The sequence below is a fragment of the Notamacropus eugenii genome, chromosome 2 (assembly GCF_028372415.1).
Source record: "Notamacropus eugenii isolate mMacEug1 chromosome 2, mMacEug1.pri_v2, whole genome shotgun sequence".
Taxonomy (NCBI): Eukaryota; Metazoa; Chordata; class Mammalia; order Diprotodontia; family Macropodidae; genus Notamacropus; species Notamacropus eugenii.
In genome coordinates, this window is record NC_092873.1 from 512,609,017 (window position 1) to 512,624,327 (window position 15,311).

Here is a 15,311-nt window from a genome sequence, read left to right on the forward strand (position 1 = left end):
ACTAGGTAAGTATTTCAGATGGGTGACCCAAACACTTTCCTTTAAGACTCCCTTTTCTTCCTGTCACTGAAGGCTGCATGGAAGGGGAGGGTAACCTTTAACCTTAGACTCTGTAAGCAGGTCGCCTGTTCCTCAACTCAGGCTGGATGTTCTTCCAAGCTGAAGGAGCCTTCACTAGAAGGCTAGAACTGAGCTCTCCCCCTCTCTGGAGGCAGCCTGCTCTCCTGCTGCTCAATTATTTGCATGCTCTTCTCTAGGCTCACCACTGGGGGTCCATCCAGGGGCTGAGGAGTCCCTCCTCAATTTTTTCTGTCATTAGAATGCACCAGGAGGACACCCACCCACCCATCTATCCATCGTCCATTCATTCATCCATCCATCCATCCATCCACCCACACAGGCTGTCTTGACTCTTCACTCTCACTCTTGCCGCCTTTTTTCCATGACCTCCCTTTATCTTGGTTCTTCCTCCTAGTTCGTAATGGATGCACTACACACAGCCTGCTCACACTTACCATGTGCTTCTCCATTTGCCTCTGAATCATATGCTTTTTTAATTCTTTTGAGAATGTATTGCTCCATGACTTGCAGTCATACACCACCATACTACTGGCAAAAAGATCAGCTTTTGTTTCTGGGAGAATTTTTAAGGTCATTAAAAGAGTCTTGTAATATCCCCAAGAAATTCAACACACTCTCCCCTTCCTCCTCCTGTTTAATTTTGGCTCCTATTCACTGTCTACTTGCAATGTCTATACAAGATACACAAACAGACAAGGAGCTCTATAGGTTGTCTAACTGCACACCAATCTGGAAAATGGCCATTCTTCTTCCCCTTCTTCTGAGTTTGGTCAGTATCTTTTCCATTTTGCAAGTTTAGGGGCTGGATGGAACCTCACCATCCATAGAGAACACCTCTTCCACCTGGGACTGTGCACATCAGTACAATAGGTGTGTACACCACCAGTGGGCTTGTCTCACTGTTTTACGTTTCACCTAACATTAATGATCAGAGAGAGATGTTCTTTGAGAGTAGGGACTGCTTCATTTTTTTTGGTCTTTGAACCCCAGCACCCAGCACAGAGACTGGTACCTACAGCTGTTTAATAAATACTTGTTGACTATCTTCAAGGAATCTTCAGTGTTTTTGATGGTTGGGCAGGAGACTTCTTACTGGAAGAGTGTCTGGAGCATCAAATGTTCTTTAAAAGAACTCAAATATAAAGTATAGTAGGATCTTCTTGACATCTTTTAGTAGGCTGTTTAATGATAAAATGCAGTTTACTGTAGACTATCCCTTAACAAGAGTCTGCTCATTCCTAATATCCTCACTGAGGTCACAGATTATTCTCATAAAAAGTCAGCATCTATTCATATGTACTTGTCTCCCCAGATACAATTCAGCTTCTTGAGAGTAGGAATTATTTCCTTCTTTGTCTTTGTAGCACCAACAGCCTGCATAGTGCCTAGCACATGTAATAGGTGGTTAATAAATGTTTGGCTGGTTGATTTTTTGGATATTTCTAAGATCTGAGAATTTTCCATATCTTTGCTTTCTTTTCCTCCTTCAGATACCTTTCAAATGAATCCCTCAATATCACTACAATCACATTCATCTAATCTAATAAAATTTAAAACTGCTTTTAAATTTTTTATGAAATCTCACTTATTAATGGTATTATGGGTATTATAATTGTCTGGGCTACACCCAGGAGGAATCTAAATACCTTTTATGCCTTGTAAGGAGACAAGAAATTCCCCTGACAAGGTTAATTCTTTGACATTAAAGTTAGCAAGATGTCTTTATTTTGGTATTATTGAAATAGGTATGAGATACCTTACCCTGGGTAGTCTGGCTCCAAGGACACCAAATTGAGGATGAGTGTTACCTAGGTTTCCTTTGGACTTGGCCTTTAAAAAGGGCAGACCGGAGCTGTGGAAAAGAAAGATAGAGATGGGTTGGACTACTGACACACTGGGTTCCAGACGCCATACCCTCTAAGGAAAGCCTGCCCACCCATAAGACCCCTTAAGGGAGAGAGGTTCCAGAGATGGTAGCACCAGGGGAACTGAGGAGTTCCTCGGTCATTCCAAGAGCTCAAGTTGGCAGCAGTGAATAACTGGTGGCCAAACACCGTGGGAAAGCCATGCTTCTTGGATGCAGAGAAGGGGTACCTGGACAAAAGAGGAGCCAGAGACAAGGAAGAACAAGAAGCAGTCACTATGTGGAGGAGCCAAACCAAATGCTGCTTTTCACTAGTACTGTGAACTGTGCAGGTTCAGAGAAACAATCCTGAGTAATTCTCCTATGGTTCAAAGGGGATTTGGGGCTCACATCTAGATCACCACCAAAAAAGTATAGAGGTGCCTCAGGTGTCATGCAAGTACTGAGGCTAACAAAACAATGTAAGGTAGACTTCATTTCACCCAATAGGCGAAGGATGACTTCAGCCTCTTTATTAACAGTCAAGACAACTGTTCTTTTTCCTTCTCTGGTGAGTCAACTCTATCGGGGACATATACAATCCACCTCAAGTACTTTCTCCTAGAGTGGCCTGGGAGAGTGGGGAGAGAACAGCAAAGTTCAAATAAAAGGGTATCTAAGTAAAGAAGATCTTTGGGCTTCTGGGAGAGGTGGGGGAACTTATCAGAGAGTGAAGGGGGGGTTCTTCCACTCACTGTCAGTAAGCTTCAGGCATGAATCCTTTTATTTGTTATAGGGTGAAGTAAAACTTATGTTTTATTAGCTGGAGTTCTTATGTGGGAACTAAAGACTCAATTTTTTAGAGATCTGTATAGAAGTAAAATTCCAATGCTTTCAGGGGAAAAAATTGGTGGGGATAAGAGTCACCAAACCACGAAATTTGAGATTAGCAAGAGGCCTCCAAAGACTATCAAGCCTTACACAGAAAAGAATCAGCACTACAGTGTGCCTAACAAGTAGCTGTTCAGGCACTGCTTGAGAACCTCCAAGGATAGGGAGTCCAGCTCTCAGGGTAGCCCATTCCACTCTGGTTCAACTCTTCCTGACTCACAGCCTAACATGGTCTTTCTGTGACCTGGTTCTGCCCCCAGGGCCAAAGAGAGCAAGACTGATCTGCCCACCACAATACTGCTCTTCAAACACTTGAGAAGAGTGACCATAGCTCAGTACACCAAGGTCCTTCAATAGATCCTCAAATGTCACTGACTCAAGACCCTTCAAGCATCCTGGCCACCCTTCTCTGGACACCCTTTAGCTTATCAATGCCATTTTGAACCATGGTGCCCAAGGTGAACATAATAGATAATAATAAGGACTGATGAGGGAAGAGTACTTATTTGAATGGCTGTAGTGAGAAAAGGGAGGTAGAGGAAGTGGGGGAGGATCAGGAAAAGAAAGATTTGAATCCTATGAGAGGGAAACCATGTAGGTAACATGTCAGAAGTTAAGAAATAGGCAACATTTGGGAGAAATTGATGAAAATATGGAGAACAATCCCCGGGCTTAGAATAATGGCTTCGATTCTACTTTTGGGTTAAGAAGAGGATAGTGGATAATTAAGGAGGATATGAAAAGATTAAGAACAGTCCAGGAGGATTAGGGAAGACTCAAGAAGGAGAAGGAGAAGGTAGTTGGCAACACAAGGCAAAAGTAAGGTAAGAAAACCTAAGAAGAACAAATAGAAGGCAACATACACTGATGGACTGAATGGGGTAGGGGAGGTGAAGCAAACTGGGTGTGATTTTTTCTTTTTAACTAGGTATTTAGTGGACAAACATCCACAAATAATTTTAAGCGGCTGAAAATTTCAATCAACCTCTATAGAAAGTTGGGGAAGTTGCAATTCTTTTAGTCAAGTGACTGTTTTCTGTGTTCGAAGTTTGGTCTGATTTCCCTCCTGAAGGAGATGAAGGGTTCTGAAAGGTATAAAGAGAAACAAGGCTTCAATGGGGAAAAACACAGTTTTGATTAAGGTGAAGGAAGGATAACAGAACGGAAAAGTATAACAACAGAGAAAGAAAAGGGTAGCTGTACAACTAAAACTGAAAGAGCTTGATGTTTTGAGGAAGAAACTGCTGGTCTTCCCAAGAATGACAATGGGGTAAAACTCTCCTGTAAGTGACGGGAAGGAGCACAGCAGCAGTGAAGGTTTCTTTGTGTGAAAAAATCCAGGAACCAGAATGAGGAAATACTCGGGAAGAATGTCAAAGGAGAGACAGAAGTGACAGGAGATTTTGTCATGAAGTTTACTAGAGACCACTTGGACAGAAAGAGGAAGTTGATGAAGTGTTTAGAAACTGAGGCTCCAAGAATCCTGGGACTCTGCTTCCTAAAGCAGATTCAAAAAAAGATTTGTAGACCTTGATTACACTGATCACTAATGTGTCCTTCCAGTTCTCATCTGTTACAACAATGTGATCAATTTGTATAATAAACAAATGTATCATTAAATAACTAATTAACTTTTTTTTACTGATCAAGAAAACAGAGAACTCAAGACAACTGAATGAATCAATATGGAGAGCAGAAGCTTTGACAATGCAGAACAAAATGAAAGGATCTGGAACACATTCAGTTACTTTTCAAGGGAAAAGCATAGAGATGTTGGTCCATATCCACCTCCTCTTGCTGAGCTCTCCATAATATACCATAGGGTAGAAGAGACTACAAGTCTGGAATCCTAAATACACGTTGCTGCTCTAGCTTATCAGCACCAGGGAGTGGTGAGAATTTGTAGTCTGGGAAGTTCCTAGCTCTAGTTCCTTACTGTAACAGTATTACTGTTAATACTCTATTAAGATCAAATGGACCTTAGCCTTAACCTCAGTTTAAAATTCCTTTATTTCGCTTGTGAAGTCACCAAAAAAAAAAAAAGTACTTTCTTGGAATCATAGAATTTTAGAGCCAGAAAAGATCTTTGGGACAAGCTAGACAAACTCTCTTATTTTTCCAGGTAAAGAAACTGCATCCTAGAGAAGCTGTGATAAGCATATATTCATAAGTACCCCATAAAATATGGTAAGGGTCCCAAATGTTTTTTGAAGAGAGAAATGACTTCCTTTTAATGGAAGTAAAGAAGAAGGGCAGGATATGGTGCTCCTAGCCATGTCCCCACTCGCTACTGGAGATGCCCATCATAGTAGGAAACATGAAATGTAGCTGCAACTACATGCTGCATATGATTGGACTTCTGATTGCCCAGGCGGGGGCTGCTGAACTATGGTTCTTCTTGCTATAAATTTGCTATAAAATTATTCCAAACATCACAACAATGGTAACAATGACTTGTGATAACTGATGGCAAGATAGTATTTTAAAATAATGTAAATCATTATTAGAATTAAAGTTAACTTCCCTTTCTTAATTGTGGAATCTATTGTATTTTCAATCAAGTAAGTTAAATCATCTCCAAACCTCCAGAAACATCAGGGAACTTAAGTACAGTAATGGTCATGTATGACCCAAACTAGAAGGTTCCGAGGTCAGGAAAAGGGACTGACACTCCTTTCCATTCATGTTGTTCTGCCGTCGTGCGTCTTCCCGCCCCCAGCAAGTCTGGTTGAAAATCCTACTGTTACTAATTCGATTAAAAAAGCTCTGGACTTTGGAATAAGGATATCTGTTGGAATCTTAACTCTGCTAGTGGGATTCAAATTCAGGTCCGTGGACTCCAAAACAGTAGTAGCTGACAGTATGACTTGGGGCAGTCAGTTACCATCTCCCTGAGCTCTGATCTCCTCATCTGAGGAGGGGTTTGGACCTGTAACATTCCTTATAACTGTAAATCTATGGTCCTGTGATCCTAGCACTTGGTAATATGAAGTGATCAATAAAACTTATACAAGAAAATCTAGGTAACTGATAGATGTCTTAAGATTCATCCCTTCCTATATTCTTTACTTAAGGAAGACATGTAGGCAGAAATAGATATTGTTAAAAAGTCTGATAGGTTCACTGTAGAAAATGTGAAGTTAAAAGAATGACAAACTCATAGTTCTCCACTAGATGACTTCCTGATGTAGTGATCTTGCAGGGTTCATGTGCTGGGAATCTAAGCACTGGAGGGCCTTCTTGGTCCAGGCAAGTTGAGAAGGTTTAGCTGAATCGGGTGTTGTGCGTAAATAATGTTTTATGGGGCCTCAGAGTTCTGCCTTAGAGTCAGCCAACAAGACTAGGATCTTAATCATATGGGGTAGTAGCTGACCAAGTAAGTAACTGCCCTGGGAGCCAGACAAGGAAGTTACACTAACCTATATGGAATGGCCCCACAACAAGATAAGACTGCAAAAAGTCTGACTTCTAAGATCCACAAAACATTGTATTGACATAAAAGCATCCATTTTGGCTAAGCCCTTGAAATTCGTAAGAACAAGTAAATCACCAAGGTGGATAAACTTAGTGGCACTTGATAAATGTTTGTGGAAATGAACTGAATAAATCAGGAGGTCCCGGGAGTCTTTGCTAATGTCCTGTTGTTGCTTTAATTCAACAAGTTATAAAAAAAACTGTAAGAAACTCCTTCTGGTCCATAAGGAAGGAGAGTGCATTTACATATAATGTTACCCTGCTGGCTAAGCAAAATGGTCCAAATAACCAGAGGTCTAAATATCTTCACATAATGAAATGTTTTCATGCATTATTAATGAACAGAGATCATTAAAATGTTTAATAAATCTTAAAACCAGACATAAGATTATTGGTTGTTTGTTATACTAGAATAATAGCAACAGGCTACACTTAACTTGCCCTGATGCTTAATACACAAAAATATGCAAAATTCTGAAAACACGTTCAAACTGAATCATATTGCCTGCTATTTGTGCCAGTGATCAATAAAGTCCATTCTTAGATCAATGAAAGATTATTTCCCAATAATTCACAGATTCAGTAATCAATGAATACTTGTTGAATAAACATTAAAAGTTTACCACATTTAAAATAGGAAACAAAAAATTCTTGATATCTCTAATGGAAAACTAATTAGAACCCAGATGTCTAATAGAGTTATCACCATTTAAAAACCATAATTATGAAAGCTGAAAAAAATTACCCAGTTGCTCCTCTGGGTCAATCTAAAAAGTTTTTGTGATCCGAGACATGCAGAACTCTTTCTCCCCACCTCCTTATGAACAAGTAGGATTTTGAAGCCACACTAATGAAATGTTTATTTGGAAGTTGATGTTTCATTCGTGGATTATCCATGCCTTTTCCAACTTTCTTCAGCCACCTAACCTTTAACTCATTTAGCACTTTCACCCAGAGTGGTCAGGAGAAATAAAAATCTTTGCTTCTTTTCAGTAGCTGTGGTTTGGTTAAGGGAACAGCCTGAAATTACTGGCTTTTAAAATGAGGTTTAGGAATCACCCATAGATTTAAATTATCCACCCCGAACTTTCCCTGTTCCCAGAAAACACAGATAATCAAGGCTGACTCTGTCACCGAGGAGCCCTCAGAAGCAGCATGCATTGGCTTTTCTGTTTCTTCCCTGTTTCAAGCAGTCTCCAGGGGATCAGTAGTGAGTGCCTGATGAGGGGGTTCCCTTGTTTGTGGTAGTTTGTGATATGGTTGGGATGCTGCTTCGATAATGTGGAATGAGATACTGGTACTCAAAAGCTAGAGATTCTGAAATACCATTTCATTCATTACTTTCAGACCAACTAGATCAGAACACAGGACTAGTAATGGCCAGACCTGACAATATTTCATGGAAATGGGCTTGCTCTTCTATCATCTACCTGCGAACCAGATGGGCCAGAAAGGACTAGCCCTTCCCCTACTAGAAAACAGAGTGCTGCAGAGCATCCATATGGAAAATACAATGAAAAGGGATAGTTAGTCTCAAGCATGATAAAGGCTGACGGGGGATCTGCCCCTCAAATAAATTTGCCATAACTATTTACTGCTAAAAATAACTGAAATCACCCCTAATTTTGATTTTTACAAATTTATAATTGAGACAATGTGATAAATTTCAATATTTGTCTCATTAACTGTTACTATTTAACAGAAAGGGATTTGAGGAAATTGATACAAAATTTAAATCATTCACATATTCATACACCATCTCATCCGAGGTCTCCCATAGCACTCAGACTTCACACAGCATTACCTTTTTTGGAATTCTCCAATGCATTTATCAGGTAAAATATTTTATGTTGTACTGGTTTCAGGAGTTTCCTAAGGGGAGGGGTCTACCTTTCAGGCATAATTCACACAATAAGCACTTCATATTTTGGTATCACCGCTCCCTCCAAATAAGAGTGTCAAATCAGGATTCTCAACCAAAGAATTTATCAGAAGGCACCTCATCTCATTCAACCTCTCATTTTACTGAAAAGGAAATTTAGTCCCCAAAAAGCAAAATGACCTTTTCAGGATAACACAGATAATCTAGAGGGAGAACAAATATTAAAGCCTAGGGTAATCGGAATTCCAAATAAGTGCTGCTCTTTCCACTATTCCAGGATTCCTCTCAAACCACAGATTTTGAGAATGAAAATCATAACATTAATACCAGAAACCAAGGTGCAAAAAATGGCTTGTTTGTTTTTCCTGTCACAAAGAGCTCAATGACTATAGAATCTGGATTTAAAATTTCAGACTTAAAATTCCCACAAGCTAACATGAGTAAGAGGCAGCACTTGGAACCTGAGATTACATCTCAACAAAACAACTGTTATCTTGGGATGGATGAACTTCCTGACTGTTCTTCAGGACAGATGGTCACTTTTAATTTAGAAAGGGGTGACATTTAATGTCAGAGAATGCACCATGTCCCTTCTTCATCTTTAGCTCAACCTACAGCCCCTCCCCCCAAATCTTGCCTTGGCGCTTAATCAAGATCAAATGCCCCTTTAACTGTGGGCAGAGCAGCACCTGGATTTCCAGGTGACAAGACAGGTTATAAAACCTTCAGCTCATCTAACAGTTTTCCAGGTTTATTATTTGGAGGCCAGCACTTCGATGCTTCCAAGTACCAGTGTTCCAGCACCAGAAGTAAACAGTATACAAATGTATCCTCAAACTTTAGCACAAACCTGTTAAGTGGACAAGAAAAATCCTTTACTGCGTAAAGTCCATGGGACAGCAACTGTACCAAACACTAAAACTGCCTAGGTAGGTAGGAGACAGTTTGGACGAAAAACAGTAAATAGAGGCTAGGAGAGATCCCTCTCTACCTGCTTCTAAGGAAAGTAGTGGTCATCTTAAAACATTTTCCTCATGGCTTACTTAGGACAGGTAAAAGAGTCCTAAAAAGGCTGAACAACAAAATTTTTCTCTTATTCACATTAAAAATGTTAAGTTTGGGATAGGATTTATGACTGGAAAGACCTTATTTGGATCTCTTACCTAAATTTACCAAAAATTCAATTTACATTACCCAATGGTAATTTGTAAATTTATTTTTTGGAGGGAGGGGTGTGTGTGAAAACGGTTAAACCCTAAAACCTGAAAAAGTCAATGGGCTCCTAGACCCAAAGCGAATTTTGTCACTGAACCAAGAGCCCTGGCATTGGGCCAAGGTTCAATCACACTGTTATCTTGAGGGAGTCAATTCAATGTACCTTAGTGTTTCATTTACAAAAAATAGTATATTGTAAGGATAAATAAGATGGCAAACTAGACACATAGTAGGTTCTCAATAAATGCTTCTTGCCAACTATGGGAAAGCACTGAACTTCTTGGGCGGAAATGATATGCAAAACCGTATTTGTACATTTTTTAAATACATATTTTGTGCTTAGAGAAATACAGCAGTCCAAACCATTCTTCTCAGTGTGGTGTTGAGAAAGAAAACATCCTGAGATTTTTATTTTTGCATTTATATGCTTGTTCCTTTTTTTAAATGGCCAAGTTTAAGACACTAACCTCTACGTATTTTTCAAACGGTATGATTCTCTAGAATTCTGATGTGAAAACAGAGTGACTATATCTTTTATCAGTGAGATAAAAACAATTCTGTTTCCTTGGGAGGCTTCAGAATGAAAAATCCACATATCCCACTGTGAGATGTCCTATCCCTTTTCCTCAGCCTCTGTCTAGAATTACTTTGGGGGGGTGGGGGGGGTAGGGAAGAGGAAAGAGGGAGGAGAATAAAAGTGAATTTTTATTTAGAGCTGACTGCCTCAGTGCCTTCAGCAATAAAACATCTTTTAGGAAAGTACAAATTATTCTGGAAGAAACTAAATTTTAATTTACTCTAGTGATGGTTTGATTGCTTTCTTTGAATCAGGATAAAGACAAGTCACAAGCAGTTACATATCAAAACCATTTGCTTCTTAAAAGCTGGAAACTTTCTGGTACAAATTTATTTAAACACCTTTCCCCACGCAATGATCCTCATCTGACATAATGTAAATACACTGAAGGACTGATGGTATTCTCTTAAACCAGAGTGTGCTTTTTAAGATATAAAAGAAATTCTCCAACCACTTGCTGCCCAACTGAGATGTCTACAAGAAGGATAAAAAAAAGGGGGTTCCTGAAACTCAACTTTATTTTTATCAGATATTTTATAAATATAAATATTTTCTGCTATACCTTTGTTAACTGCTACATTTTTGGAAACAAAAGATTCAATTAAGCTGTAGCTTTCCTAATAACACAAAAGAAAGAATCTTGTATCTACTGGCAGGGATTTGCTTTTAGATAGACAAAGCATGTTTAAAGCACTTATGTGCCAACCACTGTGTCAAAAATGTCTTTTAAATAATTACAATTTTAATTATGATTTGAAATTATTAACAATATCCAGTGGGTCTGAGTCTTCAGAAGAGATCAATTAGCCTACTGGAGGGTGTCGTTTCAAAGCAGATTAATTTGCTAGTTTTATTCCTATTCTGAATTAGTAACAGCAGAGCTTTCTTTAAAAAGCACATTTGTACACTTGGGTGCCAATCACTTTCATTTTCCTTTCTGGGCTATCTCCCGAGAAGTTTCATTTTTGCATCCTTCCACCTGAACTTCAATGAGAACTGAATTGCAAATACAGCAGGCAGACGGTACTAAAGGATTTCTGCTTTTAAACATAAATTCCGAAGGCTCTTCGACCCCTTCCATCAGAGCCCTCAGACGACGGGAAGCTCTCCCGGCGCACAAACCACCTGGACATGCCCTTTCCTCCTCCAGGGCTGGGGATGGAGCGGACCGTGCCCTCTGCACCCCGCACAGCATCCCAGGTGCGGGAGCCGGCCCATCCTGCCCCGAGCCCGGGCGCCGAGGGGAGGCGGGGGCGTCCGCTCCCCGCCAAGTTTGACCCCATCCGCACGGACCGACCGCCGAGAGGAGGGGCAAAGCCAGGCAACTTTCTCTCTCTCCTCCTCCTGCCCGGCTCTGGACGCGGCCAGCCCCGCCACGGCTCGGGGAGCAGGATCCGCGGGGGCTCCGACGCCCCCCTCCCCTCGGAAGCGGGGTCCCCCCCGGGTGTCGCCCGGGTCCGCCGAGGCACGTTCGAGGCGCACAAGGGGAGCGCCGCGAGCCGCCGGGACGGAGCGGCTGCCCCGGAGCCGGAGCCGGAGCCGGAGCCGGAGCCGGAGCCGGAGCCGGAGCCGGAGCCGGCCCGCACCGAGGCGATCCGTCGGCAGCCGGCTGGGCGCGGGCTCGGCGGGGGGCGCACACTTAGGCTGCGCCGCCTGTTTACCCGGCGGCCCGAGCTCGGCCCCCGGACCCCCTCGGGGACGCGCTCTCGGGGGGCTCCGGAGCAGGGTCCGCAGCCCCCGCGCCCGCGGAGCGGCGAGCGGAGGGGGCTCGGCAGGGCGCCCCGCTGGGGGCTCGCGGCGCTGCGGGCTGGGGGCGCGCCCGGCCGCCCCCCCGCGCCCCCCCGCGCCCGCCCCCCGGCCGCCCCCCTGCCTGCCTACCTGTGGCGGGGCTCGCGCGGCGGCTCCTCATGCCGGGCTCGCGCTGCGCCGCTGCTGCCCCTCCGCCGCCGCCCCGGCCCCCGCGCCCGCTGTCCCCGCGGTCCCCGCTGTGCCCGCCGCGCCCGCTGGTCCCCGCCGCCGCCGCCGCTGCCGCTGGAGGCCCGGACGCGACGAGCTCAGGACGCCGCTGCCGCCATGGCCGTCGTCGCGCCGCGAACTGCATTGTGGGGGGGAGGGCCGGCGGAGGAGGTGAGCGGGGAGGGGGCGGGGCCGGCGGGGGCGGGGCCGGCGGGGGGCGGGGCCTGGCAGGGGCGGCCCGAGGGCCGGGGCCCGGCGCCAGGGCGCCCCCCAGGGAGGGGGAGGGGGAGAGGAGGGGACTGGACCCGAGGCCGGGGGGCCGGGGCGGGGGGGCAGCGGAGCGGCCGCGGGGGCGGCCCCCTCCCCGAGGCCGGGGAACGCGCGCGAGCCCCCCCTCCTCACCGGGGAACGCCCCCCTCCCCCGGCCAGGACCAGGGAAGGGGCGCGAGCTTCTCCATCCCCGGGACTCGGGAAGCCGGAGCGAGCCCCGACCCCCCCCACCTCACCCCCTCCTCCCTGGGCGCGAGGACCCCTGTCCCCCCCCCCGGAGAGAGAGCAGGCGGAAGGACCGCCCCCTGCCCCCCCAGAGAGTGGGCGCAAAGACCCCAGCGGGGCAGAGAGCGGGGAACAGGTGCCAGGACCCCTCCCCAGGGATGGGGAGTGAGCTCCGCCTCCCCCGCCATCTCGGCAATTTGCCGGGTGCAGGGGGGCGCAGCCCCTCTGCCCAGAGAGCCGCGGGGGGCGCCCCGCTGGCAGCGCTGCTCCCCCCAACCAGCCCTGGAGGAAGGGAGGAGGGGGCTCGATGCCAGGACACCTGTTAGGCCTCTCCGCTCTCGGGGTAGGGGGGTCGGAGGGTGCCCGGAGGGGAGCGGGGGCTCGGGAGGACCCCGCGGAGAGGAGGGGAGGGGGACCCAGGGATGAGGATACCGACCAGCCTGCAGTGGCCACGAGCGCCCGCCTGGAGAAAGGGACCGGACAGGTGCGCGGGGGGACGGGTGGGGGGGCGCCGGGCGCCCACCCCAGCCTGGGGCAGAGCAGGGCTTGGGGGGGGGTCCCAATGCGCCCGCCTCTCCCTCTCGCTCGCCCCGCACCCGCAGCAGCCTGCCTCTCTCTAGGTCTGGAGACAGTCAGAGACTTGTGCAGTCACCCGCCTCCCCATCCACCTACCGAATGAGCCGAGCCGGGACTGGCAGTCTCGGGCTCGGGCTCCGGCTCGGGCTCGGGACTCGGAATGCAGCCCCCTCCTCCGGCCGGTGCCCGCTGCACCCCGGCCCCGAGCGCTCGGGGGCCACTCTCCGAAGCGGGAGTCAGGAGAGGCAAAGATAGATTGTTAGAATTGACGTCTACGAGGTACCTCGCGCGGGTAGAGGAGGAAACCGAGGTACGGAGGAGGTGTGTCGGGATTCCCACTCGAATTCTGTGACTCCAAGTTCCCTGGGCTCCTTCCCCTCCGCCACCATGGCAGCTAAAGGGCTTAGGAGAGAGCGTCACCTGCAAGCCATAGCCTTGGAGGAGACTTCAAAAGCCGGGAACTTGAGGTCAAAACCTAGCTCTTAGCCACTAGCCACATTCTGGGCAAGAAGACTTGGAGTCGTACAATCAATCCTTGATTTCTGCACAGCTGGATGTAAACATCCCCATAGGAGAGGCTAGGGTTGGTTTACCAGTCTCTCTACTGTAGTTGGTCCAGGGAAGATGGGAAAGAAACCTCATCCTAGCTACCCAAATCCCTTTTTCACCATTTGCCAACACAGGCTCTCTGGTCTTTTTCATTTTCTCTTTGCATCAGCCCTCCCAGACTACATTATAATCTCCTAAAAGGTAGGAAGGGTCTGACGTCTCTTCATTTCCAAAAGGTCTTAAGCTTTTTTCCCACAGTGCCCTGAGCTTAGATGCTTAATAAATGTGTGTTAATAATAGTGATACACTCCGAGTAGTCGGGCTGGTTTTTCAGTGTCCAAGAAGGAAATGTCCAGATTCCCTTCTGCCAAGGAAGACAGGTACCTGGTCTTAGTGGCAGAGTCAAGATGACCCGGTTCGAATCCTATCTCTGACATGTATTGCTGTGTATCTTGGGTGGGGGGAAGAGGGGTCTCTCTAACTCTTACAGCGCCACAAGGTGCTTTGTCTTGGAGGTCCTCATGTCAATGAATTCACACACAGGTCCACTGTCCTTCTCTTGGTAATAAGACCCTTATCAGTGACCAAGCCCACTTTCTTTAAATGACCCAGAAGGAAACAGAACCTCCAAGAAAGAAAAAGTAGAATATTCTTTTTTTGTTGGCACAGGCAGTTTCCGGCCTCAACACCAATCTTTTCGCGTAGTAGGTTCTTAATGTGTGCTTGTTAGATTGAATGGAAATGAATTGACATGTCTGGTGAGTGTGAATTAGTGGCAAAGCCAGACAAATCTTTCCATTTCAGAAAACGTTTGGAACCCTTTCAGAACTTCTTCAGGGGTCAGAGTCCCGTACTACACAATTTAGCACTTAATTACATTTTGCCTCACATTGTTTCATGTTGCTTCATGTGTGTTCATGCCTTGTTTTTTTCTGTCAAAGCTTAGGTTCCCACACCCTTTGAGCTGACCCCCTGAGGACTGAATTGGACAACAAAGGCCTCAAAGATGGAAGGGGGCACACCCTGGGGACATAGTGAACCCCTTGTCTGGCTCCAAGATGTCCCCTTCCTCCTGAGTTTCCTTTTTCCTTGAGGATGGGAGGCTCAAGATGCTACCCTATTGTCTGGTTCTCTTTAAGGTTGAACAGATTAGATTGGATGGGAGCAGCTGGCCAGGATTTAACCACCCCATAAAACAGAATCAGCATTCAGTTTTAATTCAGCAAGCATTTATTAACTGCCTACTGTGTGGCAGCCATTGGACAAAGGAGCATAGATTTGGAGTTAGAGGAGACCTCAGAGGCTATCTAGTCCAAGAATGAGAAAAATAATGTCTAGAGAGATGAAATTATATGGCCCAGGTCACACGTCTATAAATACCAAAACCTATATTCAAACCCAGATCCTTTGACTCCAACCCCAAGCGTTGTTTCCGCAGTGTGATGGTGTACACATGCTATCTAGATAGATTAGTATAGTGCAAGCTCATTTAAAGAGGAACAAGACACTAACAATCTGGCAAGGGGATCCAGGGAAGAGAAAGTAATAGCTGAGTTGAATACTGGAGGCGGGAAGTGCTGGATTCTGTAAGGCAGAGATGGAGGGGAGTGCGGTCCAGGCATGCGGGACTGCTTGTACAAATGTACAGAGGTGGGAGATATAATATCAGTGTGGGGGAAATGTAATCTCGTTTGGTAAGAATGAAGTATTATATATTCCACAGGGTTACTGTTTGTTCCATTGGTATCCTCACCTTGGCAAGGGGAACTGTG

At 45.8% G+C, this 15,311-nt stretch overlaps 1 protein-coding gene across 6 annotated transcripts in view; it reads right to left on the bottom strand.

Annotated features, from left to right (window-relative positions):
• The window catches only part of TUT4 (terminal uridylyl transferase 4), a 65,857-nt gene extending 53,924 nt beyond the window's left edge, over nucleotides 1-11,933 (bottom strand). For all 6 annotated transcript variants that reach the window (XR_011975816.1, XM_072649469.1, XM_072649467.1 and 3 more), the window contains exons 1-2: nucleotides 11,842-11,933; nucleotides 1,843-1,933 (exon numbers count right to left, since the gene is read on the bottom strand). The gene's annotated coding sequence lies outside the window, so the exon portion shown is untranslated. The remainder of the gene's footprint in view (nucleotides 1-1,842; nucleotides 1,934-11,841) is intronic.
• Between the last annotated feature and the right edge of the window lie 3,378 nt (nucleotides 11,934-15,311).